The 16,523-nt window shown below is 43.7% G+C and overlaps 2 long non-coding RNA genes across 3 annotated transcripts; one reads left to right on the top strand and one right to left on the bottom strand.

Annotated features, from left to right (window-relative positions):
* Positions 1 to 218: 218 nt before the first annotated feature.
* LOC144306342 (uncharacterized) lies at positions 219 to 14,345 on the top strand. The gene is made up of 2 exons (XR_013373413.1): positions 219 to 347; positions 14,107 to 14,345. It is a non-coding gene; the product is annotated as an uncharacterized LOC144306342 (long non-coding RNA).
* Positions 4,212 to 16,136, bottom strand: LOC144306341 (uncharacterized). 2 transcript variants are annotated; one of them, XR_013373412.1, is made up of 4 exons: positions 15,905 to 16,136; positions 7,360 to 7,414; positions 5,544 to 5,824; positions 4,212 to 4,387 (listed from the first exon to the last, which is right to left on the bottom strand). It is a non-coding gene; the product is annotated as an uncharacterized LOC144306341 (long non-coding RNA). The 2 variants fall into 2 exon arrangements; XR_013373411.1 differs by lacking the exon at positions 4,212 to 4,387 and having other exon boundaries at positions 4,879 to 5,824; positions 15,905 to 16,135.
* Positions 16,137 to 16,523: the final 387 nt, after the last annotated feature.

Here is a 16,523-nt window from a genome sequence, read left to right as displayed (position 1 = left end):
GGAAAGTTTTTATAGGAAGGACGGTGGGGCAAGAGAGTTAGAAGCAAATAAAAAGATTGTTCCAGGCCAAGTCTCTTTTCCTGAGGCAGAAGAGCAGGGTTTTTTGTTTCTTTTTTTTTTTTTTTTTTTAAATCAGATTAACTCCTATTCTTTTGGGGGGATGGAGGGGGCCATGTGACAGACTCACTGACACTCATCAGAAAATTCCTGACCCAGCCGTTAGGACGCTTCTGGAGAAGGTGGAAACTGCAGTTAGGTCAGGGATGAGGCTCTGCTCTGGGGACGCGCCTGGCCTGAGCAACAGCAGGCTGCGCCCGCGCTTTTCTTCCTAACACAAGGACGAGCAGGTCAGGGAGAAGGTGGGCCGGGCCCTGGGTGGCCGGGCGGGTGGGCGAGGCCCGGGGACTCCGCTGGAGACTTGCACCCGCGGGGCAGGGCCAGGACAGCGAGCGAGGCGGGAGGGGGAGCCCGGAAGACAAAGGACCTTGGGGAAGGGAGGGGCTTTGCTTCGGTCGGGGAAGCGCGGGGGTCCCCCGAGGGCTGGGGAGAGGCGGGGGGCGGGGCAGGCGACCCCGGGAGGCCCACGCGGAGGGAAGAGGCCGAGCCGCGGCGCCGGGAGGGTCCGGGGCGGGCGTCGTTCACAGCAAAGCGGAGGGAGGGCTCGGAGGCGGCAGGGCCCGGACCGGAGGGGCGCGGACGGCGGCTCCCCGCGGCGGCCCCGAAGCTGAGCCACAGGCCGGAGCCCCCGCTGCGGGCCCCGGGAGCGCGGGGCGGGGCGCAGGGGGCGGGGCGCGGGGCGGGGCGCGGAGGGCGGGGCGCGGCACCCAGCGTCCGGGGCGGTCCCGCCCGGCCCGAGGGCTGCAGGGAAGGCGAGGCTGGCGCCGGGTGACCCGGAGAGCGGCGGGGCCGAGGCGGGTCACGACGCCCCGGAAGGAGGGGGAGGGGGAGGGGGAGGGGGAGGGGGCGGGGGGGCGCGTCCCCCCCGGGGCAGAGCGGGGCCCAGCGGCTCCCGGGCTCCGAGCCCCGCCCTTCCCACCCGGCCCACGAGCCGCGGTGCCCCCCCCCCCAGGCCGCGGCTGTAAGGGCGACCTCCGCGCCCCCCAGCACCCGCCTCGCCCGAGGCGCCCCGCCGCCCCCGCCCCCGCGCCGCGCCCCGTGCCTGGAGGGCTCCCCGCGCCCCCACCGCGCCGCGCCCGGAGGAGCCGGGGCCTCGGAGGGGGGACTGGGCTGGGCGGGGGGCGGCGGGGGATAGGGGGAGGGGACGCGGGGGGAGGGGGATGCGCGGGTGGGGCTGGGGGAGGGGTAGTCAGGCGGGGCTGGGGCCCGGGGGAGGGGTGGTCAGGCCCCGCTGGGCCCCCGAGGGGGTGTCAGGCCGGGCTGGGCCCCCGGGGGGGTTGTCAGGCGGGACTGGGCTGGGGGAGGGGTTGTCAGGCGGGGCTGGACCCCCGAGGCGGGGCTGGTCAGGCGGGGCGGGGCCCCCCCTGTGGGGGTGTCAGGCGGGGCTGGGCCCCCGGGGGGGTATCAGGCCCCGCTGGGCCCCGGGGTGGTGTCAGGCGGGGCTGGGCCCCCGGGGACTCGTGGCCGCCCAGGAGCCCGCTCGTTTCCTCCGCGGCGCCCTCGGGATTCCCTTCCCGGGCTTGCGACCCCGCAGGGCCAGCCCGGTTGCCGCCGGGGGTGATCGGTGGGAGAGGCGCGGGCGCCCTCTAGCGCCCGGGGCTGACCCGTCAGGGCGCCGGGCTCGCGGGGCGTCGGCCGGAGGAGGGAGCCTGGAAGCCCCGGGGAGAGGAAGAGCCCGACGCTCCGAGTGGACCGGGCGGCGCTGGAAGCGCTCGGGGCCTTACACGCACTTGCTCAGAAAAGCCTACAGGGTTAATACAAGTGAATGAACACCCAAAACTTACGCATACCAGGTGTGGTTCGTTTGATAGCGCCAATAAAATACTCGATTAGTCATCAAAATTAGCACCAAATTAAGTTTTTTTCCCCTAAATCATCTCATGGTGCCTTCTTTTCTCATTAAAAAAAAACAAAAAAAAAAAACCTTGCTTTCCCACAGGAACAACACACTCTGATTACTGCAGAGTCTGTGCTCCCCAAACTGCAATCCCGAGACCCCAAATAAAGGTGTTTGTTCTGTTTAAGTCCTTTTCTCAGTAGACAGCGCATTAGGCCATCGGATTCTCCCCAAGTCCTCCTGCCACCCCCCGCCCCAGTCTGTTCATGGCAGTCCTGAGGCTCAGCTTCCTGTTTCCCCTCTAACTTTTTTTTTTTAATTTTTTAATTTATTTTTGATAGAGAGAGAGAGGCAGAGACATAGGCAGTGGGAGAAGCAGGCTCCATGCACCGGGAGCCCGACGTGGGATTCGATCCGGGTCTCCAGGATCGCGCCCTGGGCCAAAGGCAGGCGCCAAGCCGCTGCGCCACCCAGGGATTCCTCCAACTTTTAATATTTGAGATCTTACCTACACTTGAGACCCATTTTTACAGCACTTTCCAAAACATCACAAGGTATAATAATTTAACTTCAACCCAAAAGTAGAATTTTCATTATCCTATGCAAATTCTTAAAATACTAGATTCGTCTTGCTGGTCACTTACTTGGGTGTATTATGCGTAAAGTTATCCAAGTAAGTTTTGTGAAGTTTTGCTCTTCACATGGCTGAGCAAGTAGCACTATCATTCAAGAGTTGATCTTCCTGATTGTTCCTGCTGGGGTCCCTAATACCTTCTTTTTTTTTTTTTTTTTTTAAGATTTTATTTATTTATTCATGAGAGACACCAAGAGAGAGAGGCAGAGACACAGGCAGAGGAAGAAGCAGGCTCCATGCAGGAAGCTTGATGTGGGACTTGATCCTGGGACCCCAGGATGACACCATGGGCCAAAGGCAGGCGCTAAACCCTGAGCCACCCAGGAATCCCCTAGGGTCCCTAATATCCCCTGCGGTGAGCTGCCTGAAGACCAGGGTGCTGTGCCTATATCCCTGTATCCCCCAGGGTACAGGGCAGGCCTGAACCTTTTCTTAGAGCTGTTCCTACTTTTTAAAACCAGATGACCCTGTGAGAGTTTTTGCTCAGCCGTGTACTTCTTTGCTAATCCCAGGTTTTTATTTTTTAATCCTTACTAAGAGTTGTTGTTGTTGTTTTCTGATCCACCAAGGATCCTCTTGTTTTCTATGGGACTAAAGATTTATTTATGTTTAAAAAAATTTTTTTTTCTATTAGTAGGGATGTGGATGTGAAGGCCTCATCATGAGCTCAGTCTACCCTCCCCCAACAGAATGTTTTCATCCTAGTTTAATTCTGCAAATGAGAGCCTCTCCTTTTCCACTCCAAGCTCAGTCCAGGCTGTTCTACATACAGCTTACTTTCATAACGTTGCAAAAGCAATATTTGTCCCTGTAATGAAATCAAGCAATCCAGAAAAGTAGAGTTAAAAAAATAAATGTCCCTCTCCTTTCTCTCCTAGATGCCCTTGTATGTATTAAAATATGTTTGTGTGGAAATACCTACAGTTATATAATGTTATTACAAAAATGGAATCACACTGTCAATAAAGGGAACCATACTATCAAAAAAAAATCTCTAAGAGAAACTGAGACCCCCGTCTGTCACTACTCTGAAATTGTTTTCCCTGGAAACAAAGGAGGTTCCCAAAGTCTGTGAAATAGGCTCGTTATATATATTTGCACTGAAGGAGAATATGTAATATCAGCAAATAATTCCCTACATAAAGTTTCTTTATTTAAAAGCCCTGACATAAATTGGGGCACTTGGGTGGCTCAGGCGGTTGGGATTTCAGCTCAGGTCATGATCTTATAGGTTGTTAGATTAAGACCCAAGTCCAGCTCCCCACTCAGAGGGGAGTCCACTAGAGTGTCTCTCCCTCTGCCTCTCTCCCCACTCACATGCTCAAGTGCATGTGCTAGCTCCCTCTCAAATAAATCTTTAAAAACAAATAAAATAAAAATCCTGACATAAATTAAAAGTACACACATAATTTGTTTTGCAATTTTTCTTTATATTAGCTCCTGTTCAAGCCCATTGCCCTGTTAGTTTGCAAACTGCATGACAGGAGGGGACCAGGGAACCGAGGCACCAGGGTCTGTTTTTGCTCAGAATTGAGTCCTCCAGGCTCCAGCTAGTGACGGACACAGGAAAGGTGGCCAGTAAACGCTTTTTGAATGAATGAATGAATCTTACCAATCTGAAACTTCTAGAGTCAACCTTTACTTTTATTTTTTAAATATGTTTAAGATCTAATTGTCAGGCTTTGAGATAGTGTGTGTCTTCCTTTATTCTGCTTTGGTTTCCATGTTGTCAGTTCCTGTGCTGTCTACTTCTCTTTTGAGTTCACAATGATATCCAAGAGTCAAAAACTTTGAATTTACTAGAAAACAAAAACATAAGATTTCCTCCCATTGATACTTAATATGAGATATTCTATCATAATATATCATAATACTTTTTGCCTCTATTGTCAAAATGTCTCATAAAGATGTGATAAAACATCATGATTTTCTGCCTTTGGTGGTAGGGTACAACACCATTCTTTAATCCTGTATTACAGAACCAAGATTTGATTCAGAAAACAGATTTCCTTGTACTAATTCATATGCTGTTCATGTCAGATTTGATATTTCATTTTATCAGATAAATCTAGGAAAAAACAACTCTCAAATTAGAGTAATAGCTGATAAGCAATTGTGTAGCAAGGGTTTTAAAAGAAATTAGCAAAATACCTTTTTTTTTGAAGATCTTAGTATTATGAAGAATATCTTCTTATAGTTTGTTTTATGTATGAATGAAATGTACTCTTCTAGCTCATGACATTTTTTAAAAGCAAGGATGTTAGTACATGTAAATATTTAGATATAATAATTATTTTTAATATAATTTTTATTTTGATTCACAAAAAAGTTGCAAAGGTAAAACTAAGATGTCAGCACTTTACTATTTACTAAAGTCCAGACCATAATTTGGATTTCACTAGTTTTTCCATTAATAGCAGAAAAAGAGGATTTAATTTTACAATGGTAATTTATAAACTATTGGATATATTCTTGAGAAACTTCAATAGCATACCTTCAACTATATATTATTGATATAGCTGAGAAATTAGGCCTCGGTAAAGATGTTTTTCACTGCTCAATGCATAGGAAATGTACATGACAATGGTACTTCAAGAATTATAAAGCATTAAATTGAACAGACTATTCCCAAAATGTTAAAAGATAAATATAAATAAAAGTCACATTAACACAAAACATTTTAAGACATAAAAATAAAATTTGTCATTCTCTCTTGCTATATAGATATGCTAATATCTCTAGAGTGCATCATTTTAAGATTTATTTATGAGAAAACCAGTAATTTTGGTTTTTTTTTAAATGACACGTTGTATCATGGTGCATAAATCTATAAATACAAGAAGCTCAATGAACTCCAAGGAGGGACTCAAAGAGATCCACACTGAGACACATTATCAATTGGTTATAAGACACAGATTCTTAAGGTAAGAAAAAGAGATGCAACTCTTTACATACCAAGGAGCTTCCCTAAGATTAACAAGGAGTTTCTCATCAGAGATGATAGAGGCCCAAAGACAGTGGGATGACATATTTAAAGTGCTGAAAGGAGAACTCAGTCAAGAATTCTATATTCAGGGACACCTGGGTGGCTCAGCGGTTGAGCATCTGCTTTGGCTCAGGACTGAACCCCCGGGTCCTGGGATCAAGTCCCGCGTCGGGCTTCCTGCATGGAGCCTGCTTCTCCTCTGCCTGTGTCTCTGCTCTCTCTGTGTGTGTCTCTCATGAATAAATAAAATCTTTAAAAAAATAATAAAATCTTAAAAAAAAAGAATTCTATATTCAGCAAGACTGTTCTTTGAATCTGAAAGAAAAATTAAGACACTCCCAGATAAACACAGTCTGAGGGCCTTTGTTACCACTAGACTTGCCATACTACAAATGCTAACAAAATGACATCAGACAGCAATTCAAAGCCATATGAAGAGGGATCTCCTGTAAAGGTAAATACGTGGGAAATATAAAAGCCAGCATTGTTGTATTTTTGTTTTGTGATTACACTTTTTCTTTTCAAATGCTTAAAAGACAAATGTATAAAATAGAAATCTGTTATTAGGCACAAAATATATCGGGATATAATTTGTGACAATAATATAAGGGAAGGAACAGAGCTGTATAGAGAAGAGTTTAACTATTGAAATTAAGTTAGTATCAATTCAAACTAGATTGTTATAAATTATGATATTAAATGTAATCCCCATGGTAACAACAAAATATCTAAAAAATACACACAAAAGGAAGTGAGATGGGAATCAAAATAATTCATTTTAAAAAATCAACTAAATGCCAAAGAAGACAATAGTGGAGGAAATGAGGGACAAAAGACATAGTAAACAGCCAAATGGCAGAAGTAAATCTTTCCTTATCAGTAATTACTTTGAATGTTAATGGATTAAAGTCTCTAATAAAAGGCAGAGATTGGCAGATTAGGTTAGTAAAACATGATCCAACTATATTCTATCTATAAGAAATTCAACCTATAACCAAATATGCAAATAGGTTGAAAGTGAAAGGATAGAGAAAGATATTCCTGGAAAATGTAATCCACAGAGATTTGTGGTGGCTATACTAACATGAGACAAATAGGCTGTAAGTCAAGAACTGTAACGGGACAAAGAAAGACATTATATATTGGTAAAAGTCTCAGTACAGCAAGAAGATATAACAATTTAAAACATTTACACACCTAAGAACAGACCCTCAAAGTATAAGAGGCCAAAAATGACAACTTAAAGGAGAAGTAAGCTATTGTGCATTAATAGAGACTTTAATACTCCACTTTCAATAAAGATAGAACATCTGGGATCCCTGGGTGGCGCAGCGTTTTAGTGCCTGCCTTTGGCCCAGGGCGCGATCCTGGAGACCCGGGATCGAATCCCACGTCAGGCTCCCAGTGCATGGAGCCTGATTCTCCCTCTGCCTGTGTCTCTGCCTCTCTCTCTCTCTCTCTCTCTCTGTGTGACTATCATAAAAAAAAAAAAAAAAGATAGAACATCTACACAGAGGGCATTTAGGTGGCTCAGCGGTTGAATGCCTGCCTTTGGCTTAGGTCGTGATCCTGGGGTCCTGGGATCGAGTCCCGCATCGGGCTCCCCGCAATGAGCCTGCTTCTCCCTCTGCCTGTGTCTCTGCCTCTCTCTGTGTGTCTCTCATGAATAAATAAAGTCTTAAAAAAAATGAAATTGAACCACACACTTTTAAATAGCCAATGGATCAGAGAAGAAATCACACAAAATTAGAAAATACTTAGAGATGAATGAGACAAACAACATACCAAAAGTTATGGGATGCAGTAAAGGCAGCACTCAGAAACTTCTTGGTGTAAGTGCCTACATTAAAAAAGAAGAGAGATCTGAAATCAAAACCTTAACTTTACACCTTGAACAATTAGAAAATGAAACTAAACCACAAAGTTAGCAGAAGGAGATAATAAAGACTAGAGCAGAGATACATAAAAATAAAAAATAGAAAAACAGAATGAAAGTGGTAACATTACTATTGATCTTATAGAAGTAAAAATAATGACAAGAGAATACTATGAACACTTGTATGCCAACAAATGTAATAACCTAAATAGGACAATTCCTAGAGGCTCACAAATTACAATAAACTGACTGAAGATGGGGATCCCTGGGTGGCTCTGCGGTTTAGGGCCTGCCTTCGGCTCAGAGTGTGATCCCAGAGTCCCGGGATCGATCCCACATCGGGCTCCCTGCGTGGAGCCTGCTTCTCTCCCTGCCTGTCTCTCTCTCTTTCTCTCTCTCTCTCTCTTATGAATAAATAAATAAAATCTTTAAAAAAAATAAACTGACTGAAGAAAACAGGAAATCTCAACAGATACATAACAAGTAAAGAGATCGGATCAGTAAAGCAAAACCTCTCAACAGGATGCCCACTCTCACTGTGTTTATTCAACATAGTATTAGAAGTCCTAGCTAGAACAATTAGGCAAGCAAAAGAAATAAAAGGCACCCAAACCGGGAAAGAAGTAAAATTGTCACTATTTGCAGGTGGCATGATATTACATATAGAAAATCCTAAAGACTCCAGCAAAAAACTGTTGGAATAAACAAATTCAGTAAAGTTGCAGGGTGCAAAATCAGTATACAAAAATCTGCCTCATTTCTGTACACTAATATAAGAAAGAGAAATTAAGAAAACAATCCCATTTATACTTGCATCAAAAAGAATAAAATACCTAGGAGTAAATATAAACAAGGAGGTAAAAGACCTTATACTGAAAACTATAAAAGATACTGATGTGGGGCAGCCTGGGTGGCTCAGCGGTTTAGCGCCGCCTCCAGCCCAGGGCGTGATCCTGGAGACCCGGATCAAGTCCCACGTTGGGCTCCCTGCACGGAGCCTGCTTCTCCCTCTGCCTGCATCTCTGACTCTGTGTGTGTGTGTCTCTCACGAATAAATAAATAAAATCTTTAAAAAAAAAAAAAAAGATATTGATGAAAGAAATTGAAAAAGAAAAATAAATGTAAAGATAATCTGTGCTCATAGATTGGAAGAATATTATTAAAATGTCCATACTATGCAAAGCAATCTACAGATTCAATGCAATTCCTATCAAAATTCCAATGGCATTTTTCAGAGAAATGGAATAAACAAATCTTAATGTAAATATAGAACTATGAAAAGCCCAGAATAGCTAAAGTAATCTTGAGAAAGAAGAACAAAGCTGGAGGCATCATGCTCCCTGATTTCAAATTATATTACAAAGCTATAGTAATCAAAAAGTATGGTATTGGCATACAAACAGACTACACAGATCAAGAGAATAGAATAGAGAGCCTAGAAATAAATCCATGCATATATGGTCAATTAATTTACAACAAGGAGACAAGAATATACCATTGGGAAAGAACAGTCTCTTCAATAAATGGTGTTGGGAGAACTGGACAGCCGCACACAAAAGAATGAATCTGGACCACTACCTTACATTATACACAAAAATTAACTCAAAATGGATTAAAGACTTGAATGTAAGACTGAAACCATAAAATTCTTAGAAGAAAACCATAAAACTCCTGGTAAGACCCTTGACTTAACCTTTGCAATAAGTTTTTGAAGCGGACACTAAAAGCAAAAGCAACATAAGCAAAAAATAAACAAATGGGACTACATAAAACTCAAAAGCTTCTGCACAGCAAAGGAAACCATCAACAAAATGAAAAGACAACCTACTGAATCGGAGAAAATATTTGCAAATCATATCTCTGCTAATAAGTTAATATATAAAAAATAAAAAGAATTCATACAACTCAACAGCAAAATGAACAATTCAATTTTTAAAATGTGCAGAAGATCTGAATAGACATTCTTCCAAAAAAGACAAATAGATGGTCAAAAGCTACATGGAAATATGCTCATCACTCATCATAAGGGAAATGCAAATCCAAACCACAGTGAGATTATTGCCTCACACCTGTTAGAAGGCCTGGTATCAAAAAGATGAGAAATAACAATTGTGGACAAGGATGTGGAGAAAAGGGGATCTTTGTGTACTGTTGGTGGGAACATAAGTACAACCGCTATGAAAAACGATATGGGGGGATCCTGGGTGGCTCAGTGGTTTAGTGCCTGCTTTCAGCCCAGGGCGTGATCCAGGAGTCCTGGGATTGGGTCCCACATCGGGCTCCCTGCATGGAGCCTGCTTCTCCCTCTGCCTGTGTCTCTACCTCTCTCTCTCTCTCTCTGTATCTCTCATGAATAAATAAATAAAATATTTTAAAAAAAAGAAAAACGATATGAAAGTTCTTCAAAAAATAAAAATAGAACTACCATATGATCCAGCAATTCCACTTCTGGGTATTTAATCAAAGAAAACAAAAATACTTATCTGAAAAGTTATTTCTACCTTTCACGTTCACTGCAGCATTATTCGCAATGGCCAAGACATGGAAATATCCCAAGTGTTCATCAGTAGATGAATGGGTAAAGAAGGTGTGTCTCATATATAAAATGGAGTATTATTCCGCCAAAATCTTGCCATTGGTGACAACATGGATGGAATTTAAGGGCAATTATACTAAATGCAATGAGACAGTCAGAGAAAGACATATGCCATATGATCTCAGTTTTATGTGGACTCTAAGGTGGAAAAAAGCTCAGGTACAGAGAACAGATTGTTGGTTCCCAGAAGCAGAGGATGGGGATGTGACAAATGGGTGAAGGGGGTCAAAAGTACAAACTTCCAGTTACAAAATAGAGAAATCATGGGAATGTAATACATAAGCATGGCCACTATAGTTAATAATATCATATTGCACATTTGAAAGTTGCTGAGTGAATCTCAGAAGTTCTCATTACAAGAAAAAAAAACTTTTTTGCAACTGTTTATTGTGATAGATGTTACCTAGGTTTGTTATGGAGACCATTTCACCATGTGTACAAATATCAGGTAACTATATCATAAGGTAATATAATGTTACAATCAATAAAAAATTAATAAAAAATTCCCCATTTCACATTTCTCTATCATTGTAAGAAAATAAATGGTGTGGAGTATGCACAAAGAATTATGGAAAGTGTTAGAACCACCAATTTAGAGTAATCAGACATGTACCCTGCCATCAAGAAGTTCACCCTAAAATTCATTTTGTCTTAAGGGCAAAATGAATTTACCCTCTTTTCCAATTAGAGGGTAAATATCTTCAGGACAGTGGCCATATCCTATCCATTTCTGTAGCGTAACATCCAGATCACCTGCTATCATGCTTTATTATCATGTACATTTTTCAGCTGAGAAAACTGAAAGCTCAAAAAGCTTTTAAAAATCTAGTGCAGTGGGCAGCCCCAGTGGCGCAGTGGTTTAGCGTCGCCTGCGGCCCAGGGCATGATCCTGGAGACCCTAGATCGAGTCCCAAGTCAGGCTCTCTGCATGGAGCCTGCTTCTCCCTCTGCCTGTGTCTCTGCCTCTCTCTCTCTCTCTCTCTCTGTATCTCTATAAATAAATAAAATCTTTTAAAAAAAATCTAGTGCAGTTAAAAAAAATTTTTTTTTAAATCTAGTGCAGCATCACAGCTTATAATTGGTAGAGCTTTGCTCTAACCATTTTCTTACTTCACATTTAGCCAAAAGGAAGTAGATATGGAAGTGAGAATGAATAGATAATTCTTTCTGGAACAAAGGTTTTTTTTAATTTTTTTATTTTTATTTATGATAGTCACAGAGAGAGAGAGAGAGAGAGAGAGGCAGAGACATAGGCAGAGGGAGAAGCAGGCCCCATGCACTGGGAGCCCGATGTGGGATTCGATCCCGGGTCTCCAGGATCACGCCCTGGGCCAAAGGCAGGGGCCAAACCGCTGTGCCACCCAGGGATCCCTGGAACAAAGGTTTTTTAAGGGCAGTAGAAGCAGTTTATTTTAGAGCTTGGGTGAGAAATAGTCAAAGCAAAGATTGAGTGGAATGCTAAAAAGTTTTTAAAAATCATTCTCTAAACAATAGAAAGACATTTAAATTTTTGGAGTATTATGTGCCAAGGAAAAGCAATGATTTAGAAAACTGAATTATCCATGATGTTTGGAGTAGCCAGGAAATGAGAAAGTCTACTGCAGGGAAGTAAATTAAGACACTGCAACAACATAACACTTATATTGAGAGGTGGTAAGGACCTGATGAAAATATACAAGTTTGAGCTCTCTCTCAAATAAGTAAATAATCTTAAAAAAAAATTCTTGCTTAATGATATTTGCTATTCCCATGGTGCAAACTTTAAAGTACCGTTTAGCTACAATTTTTAAAAAAGATTTATTTATTTATTCATGCGAGACACAGAGAGAGAGGCAGAGACACAGGCAGAGGAAGGAGAAGCAGGCTCCATGCAAGGAGCCTGATGTGGGACTTGATCCTGCGAATCCAGGATCACGCCCTTAGCCAAAGGCAGATGCTCAATCACTGAGCCACCCAGGCGTCCCTAGCTACAATTTTTAATAAGATTTTATTTTTATTTATGTATTTCTATTGATTGATTGATTGATTGATTTGAGAGAGAAAGAGAGTGCACAAGCAGGGGGAGCAGCAGAGGGAGAGGGAGAAGCAGGTTCCCCACCCAGCAGGGAGCCCAATGCAGGGCTCCAACCCAGATCACGACCTTAGCTGATGGTAGATGCTTAATGGACTGAGCCATCCAGGTGTCCTATCATTTACCTACATTTTTTTTTTTTTTTTTTTTATGATAGGCACACAGTGAGAGAGAGAGAGAGGCAGAGACACAGGCAGAGGGAGAAGCAGGCTCCATGCACCGGGAGCCTGACGTGGGATTCGATCCTGGGTCTCCAGGATCGCGCCCTGGGCCAAAGGCAGGCGCCAAACCGCTGCGCCACCCAGGGATCCCTACCTACATTTTTTAATCAAAACTTTACCCATTATACATCAGTGTGTACAGTGAAAGCCTAATACTTCTATTCATACAATTGTCAAAACGTTGTGATTGATTTGGGGTGGTGATACAAAGTTCAAGGTTTGGGTTGGGCCCCAGTACATGCAGCAGTGATCTCTAAAGGCATGCTGAATTTGCCAGTGTTTGGCTGTCAGCTAAATCCTCAGAATAAGTTAAGATATGAGAGCTTTGTGTTCTCATATTTGAGTCATTAATTATTCAAAGTAAGAATGGCTAACATCAAAAACCTATTTAATAACAATGTCTCATAAATAAAATCTTTGAAAGGTTGGGGTGGAGGACACCCGAGTGGCTCAGTTGGTTAAGCATCTGCCTTCCACACTCAGGTCATGTTCTCAGGGTCCTGGGATGGAGCCCCGACATACAGGGAGCCTGCTTCTCCCTCTCCCTCTGCCCCTCCCCCTGCTCTCTCTTTCTTCAAATAAATAAATAATATCTTTTAAAAACATTTTAAAAGGGAAAAACATGAACTATTTAATAACAAAATGTGAATCTAGTCTCTACCATTTTGTTTAGATGCCATCCACTTAACATTAATGCAAAAAGTTAATTCATACCATGTTGCCATTACAGTCCTACCCACAACATTTGAGGAATCAATATTGATCACTCTTGACAAACACTTTTTGACAAACCTTTCCATTTCCAGAGTACCACAGGGACAGAAACTTCTTAGAAACCAGGGGTTTTATAAGGAGATGGACGTAATAGCTCTTTTCTCAAAGAAACTAACTGGAAGGGGTCAATGTCTTCCAGTTAAGTTTGAGGAAAAAGCCATTGGATTCCCTCATGACATTCCCAAGTTTGGATGATCTTCAGTTAGAGACAAAGAACACCCTGAAAATATATGACATCTGCTTAACCTGAAATATCCAAAGAAACTTGAAAATATTCAGGATGACCAGTATTTTCATTAAACAGAAATTGTACCTCCCTCCCACATCCAGGATCTATTTCCTGAGAACTCAGCAGCAAGGTAAAATATCAATAAAAGGGAATTCAGAAAAAGGATATCTGGTCAATTGCTTTCAGAGGACTAGGACGCTCACCCCTTCAAAGTGAAAGACAATATACAGAGTGGGAGAAAATACTTGCAAATTCTTTACCTGATAATATACAGAATATATCAAGAACTCTTACAACTCAATAAAAAATGGACGACCCAATTAAAAAATGCGTAAAGGACATGCAGAGACATTTCCACAAAGAAGGCATACAAACGGCTAATGAGCACATGAAAAAATGCTCCCCTTCATTAGCCATTAGGGAAATACAAATCAAAACAAGGAGATACCATTTCACACCTATTAGGATGTGTGAAAATTAATAAAGGGAAATCCTATTAAAGTATGAGTCCTGAGGCCGGAAAGGGGAGCCCTACAGAGGCAGTATAGGGAAAAAGGGAGACTTAATCCCTGGAAAGTCACTGGTGGGAGGCAAGGGTGCAAAGTTTCCATATGCTTAGAGACAAATACTTCCTTCTTGGAAAGAGAACAAAGGAGAGAGAACAAGTCACCAGGGAGAAATGGTTGTTTAAGCAAAAACAGAAGTAACAGCTGACACAGAAATAACCATTTCAAACCTGCCTGCACAAGTATTTCTGTTTTTCAGGTGCCCTAAAAAAAGCCAGCCAAGAAGAAAGGCATCCTGTGATTGTCTTGTGACCACTGAAGAGTAACGACAAGAGAAGGAGCCTGAGTCTGAAGGGCCCTGCCCAACCCCTAGCCCCTCACCCCTCGCAAAAGTGCCCGTATAAGCTGGGCGCCCTACCCCTGTAGGGAGTGCCGTTCCTCTTGCCGGCTCCCTCGTGCACAGGCTATCTCTAATAAACTCCACTTCTTTTCTTTCTCTCCAATTCAATGTTCATTTCTATGACATTGAGACTCAAGAACCTGGTCTCAGGGTCCTGTAACAATAGCAGTTGATGCCAATTAAGGTAGAATTACCCACTACAGACCCCAAAAGAATCATCATCAACTATAGGCTCCCAAAGGGAAAAGATGGGCATTGCATCTCCTATAAGAAGCCGATGGTCCCTGCGACTCAGCCAACGAGAAATTGTCATCATGCTGAACTCTTGTTCTTCTCCTGTGGTCTGTCTTTCTTTCTTTTTTAAAGATTTTATTTATTTATTTGAGAGAGAGAACACAAGCAAGGAGAACGTCAGAAGGAGAGGAAAAAGCCAACTCTCCATGGAGCAGGGAGCGTGACCTTAGGACCCTGGGACCCTGGGATCATGACATGAGCCAAAGGCAGAAGCTTAACCAACTGAGCCACCCAGGTGCCCTTCCGATGACCTTTCATTCAGAATAGTCCCTCCCACTTTTCTCCCTCCTCTTCATGAAATAACATTCCTCTCCTTTATTTATTGGACTTGCCTATGGTTTTGCCATAGTTTGCGTGTCCCAAATTGCAATTCTGTGCTATTCCTAAATAAACCTGTTTTTGCCATTAAAATAACTGTTTCAGGGGGATCCGTGGGTGGCTCAGCGGTTTAGCACCTGCCTTGGGCCCAGGGCCTGATCCTGGAGTCTCAGGATCGAGTCCCACCTTAGGCTCCCTGCATGGAGCCTGCTTCTCTCACTGCCTGTGTCTCTGCCAGTCTCCCTCTCATGAATAAATAAAATCTTTAAAAGAAATAACTGTTTCATTTAAGGTCAACATAAGTTTTTTAGGTATAATAATAATTTTTCAAAGGAACATAAGAAATGTTGGTGAGGGGCAGCCCGGGTGGCTCAACGGTTTAGCGCCGCCTTCAGCCCAGGGCATGATCCTGGAGACCCGGGATCGAGTCCCATGTCGGGCTCCCTGAGCCTGCTTCTCCCTCTGCCTGTGTCTCTGCCATTCTCTGTCTCTCTCTGTGTCTCTCATTAATAAATAAAATAAAATCTTAAAAAAAAAAAAAAGCGGGATCCCTGGGTGGCGCAGCGGTTTGGCGCCTGCCTTTGGCCCAGGGCGCGATCCTGGAGACCCGGGATCGAATCCCACGTCGGGCTCCCAGTGCATGGAGCCTGCTTCTCCCTCTGCCTGTGTCTCTGCCTCTCTCTCTCTCTCTGTGTGACTATCATAGATAAATAAAAAAATTAAAAAAAAAAAAAGCAATGTTGGTGAGAATGTGGAAAAATGAGAACCCTTGCACGTAGCTGGTGGGAATGTGAAATGGAGGACCGACGGTTGAGAACAGATTGCCAGTTCCTTAAGAAGCTACACAGAATTACTGGAAGAGCCAGCAATTTCACTCCTAGGTATGTATCTAAAAGCCTTGAAAACAGAGATTCAGACACCTGTGCACCAGTACTTTCAGCAGGATTATCCACAATAGCCCAACAATCCAAATCCCACAGATGAATGGAAAAACAAAATGCGTTATACACGTACAATGGCATATTATTTGGTCATTTTTATGTACCCAAGGTCAGGCTGGAGCTGAGCTGGTGCCAGAGGCTGCCGGGAGCCTACGCCCTCGAGCCTCCTGCTTGGTGACTCACCCTGTGACTCATTTCTGCCTCAAACACAGCTTTAGTGCCTCCAGCCTCCCCGGGTCACAGTTCATCAAGCTATGCACATGCACACTTCCCCTGCGGGGAGCATCCCTCACGGCAGGGAAGCACAGGGATCTTGTTTAAAAAGAAAGCAATGCAGTTGCGATGCGTGCTACGGTATGGACGAACATTGAGGATGACACGGGGAAACTGAGGAACTGCATTTTCAGTAAGGCGCTCTCTCTGTTTTTCTATCAGACTCCATGTACTCGGGTTGTGTACTTGGCATCTGAGTAAACCACCGCAGGGGAGAAGAGTTCATTGTTCTCGGAGTTTTTTGTAGGGCCCCAAACACCTGATGACATCTAAGAAGAACCGGGTCTCAAACGTGTTCCAGGACATTAGATTCAAAGAAGCCTCGGCCAACACTAGCACCAATACCCCCTGCCTTTGAGGATTTATGAAACACCTGTCACTCACCTGCACTCGCCCTTGATCAGACCCTACCCTGATTCGTGAAGGAACGTGTACTCTGGACCCCTTGCC

Source organism: Canis aureus, chromosome 37, assembly GCF_053574225.1.
Source record: "Canis aureus isolate CA01 chromosome 37, VMU_Caureus_v.1.0, whole genome shotgun sequence".
In the NCBI taxonomy this organism is placed as follows: Eukaryota; Metazoa; Chordata; class Mammalia; order Carnivora; family Canidae; genus Canis; species Canis aureus.
The sequence above is the reverse complement of the archived record's forward strand: the minus strand, read 5'-3'. Positions and strand labels throughout refer to the sequence as shown.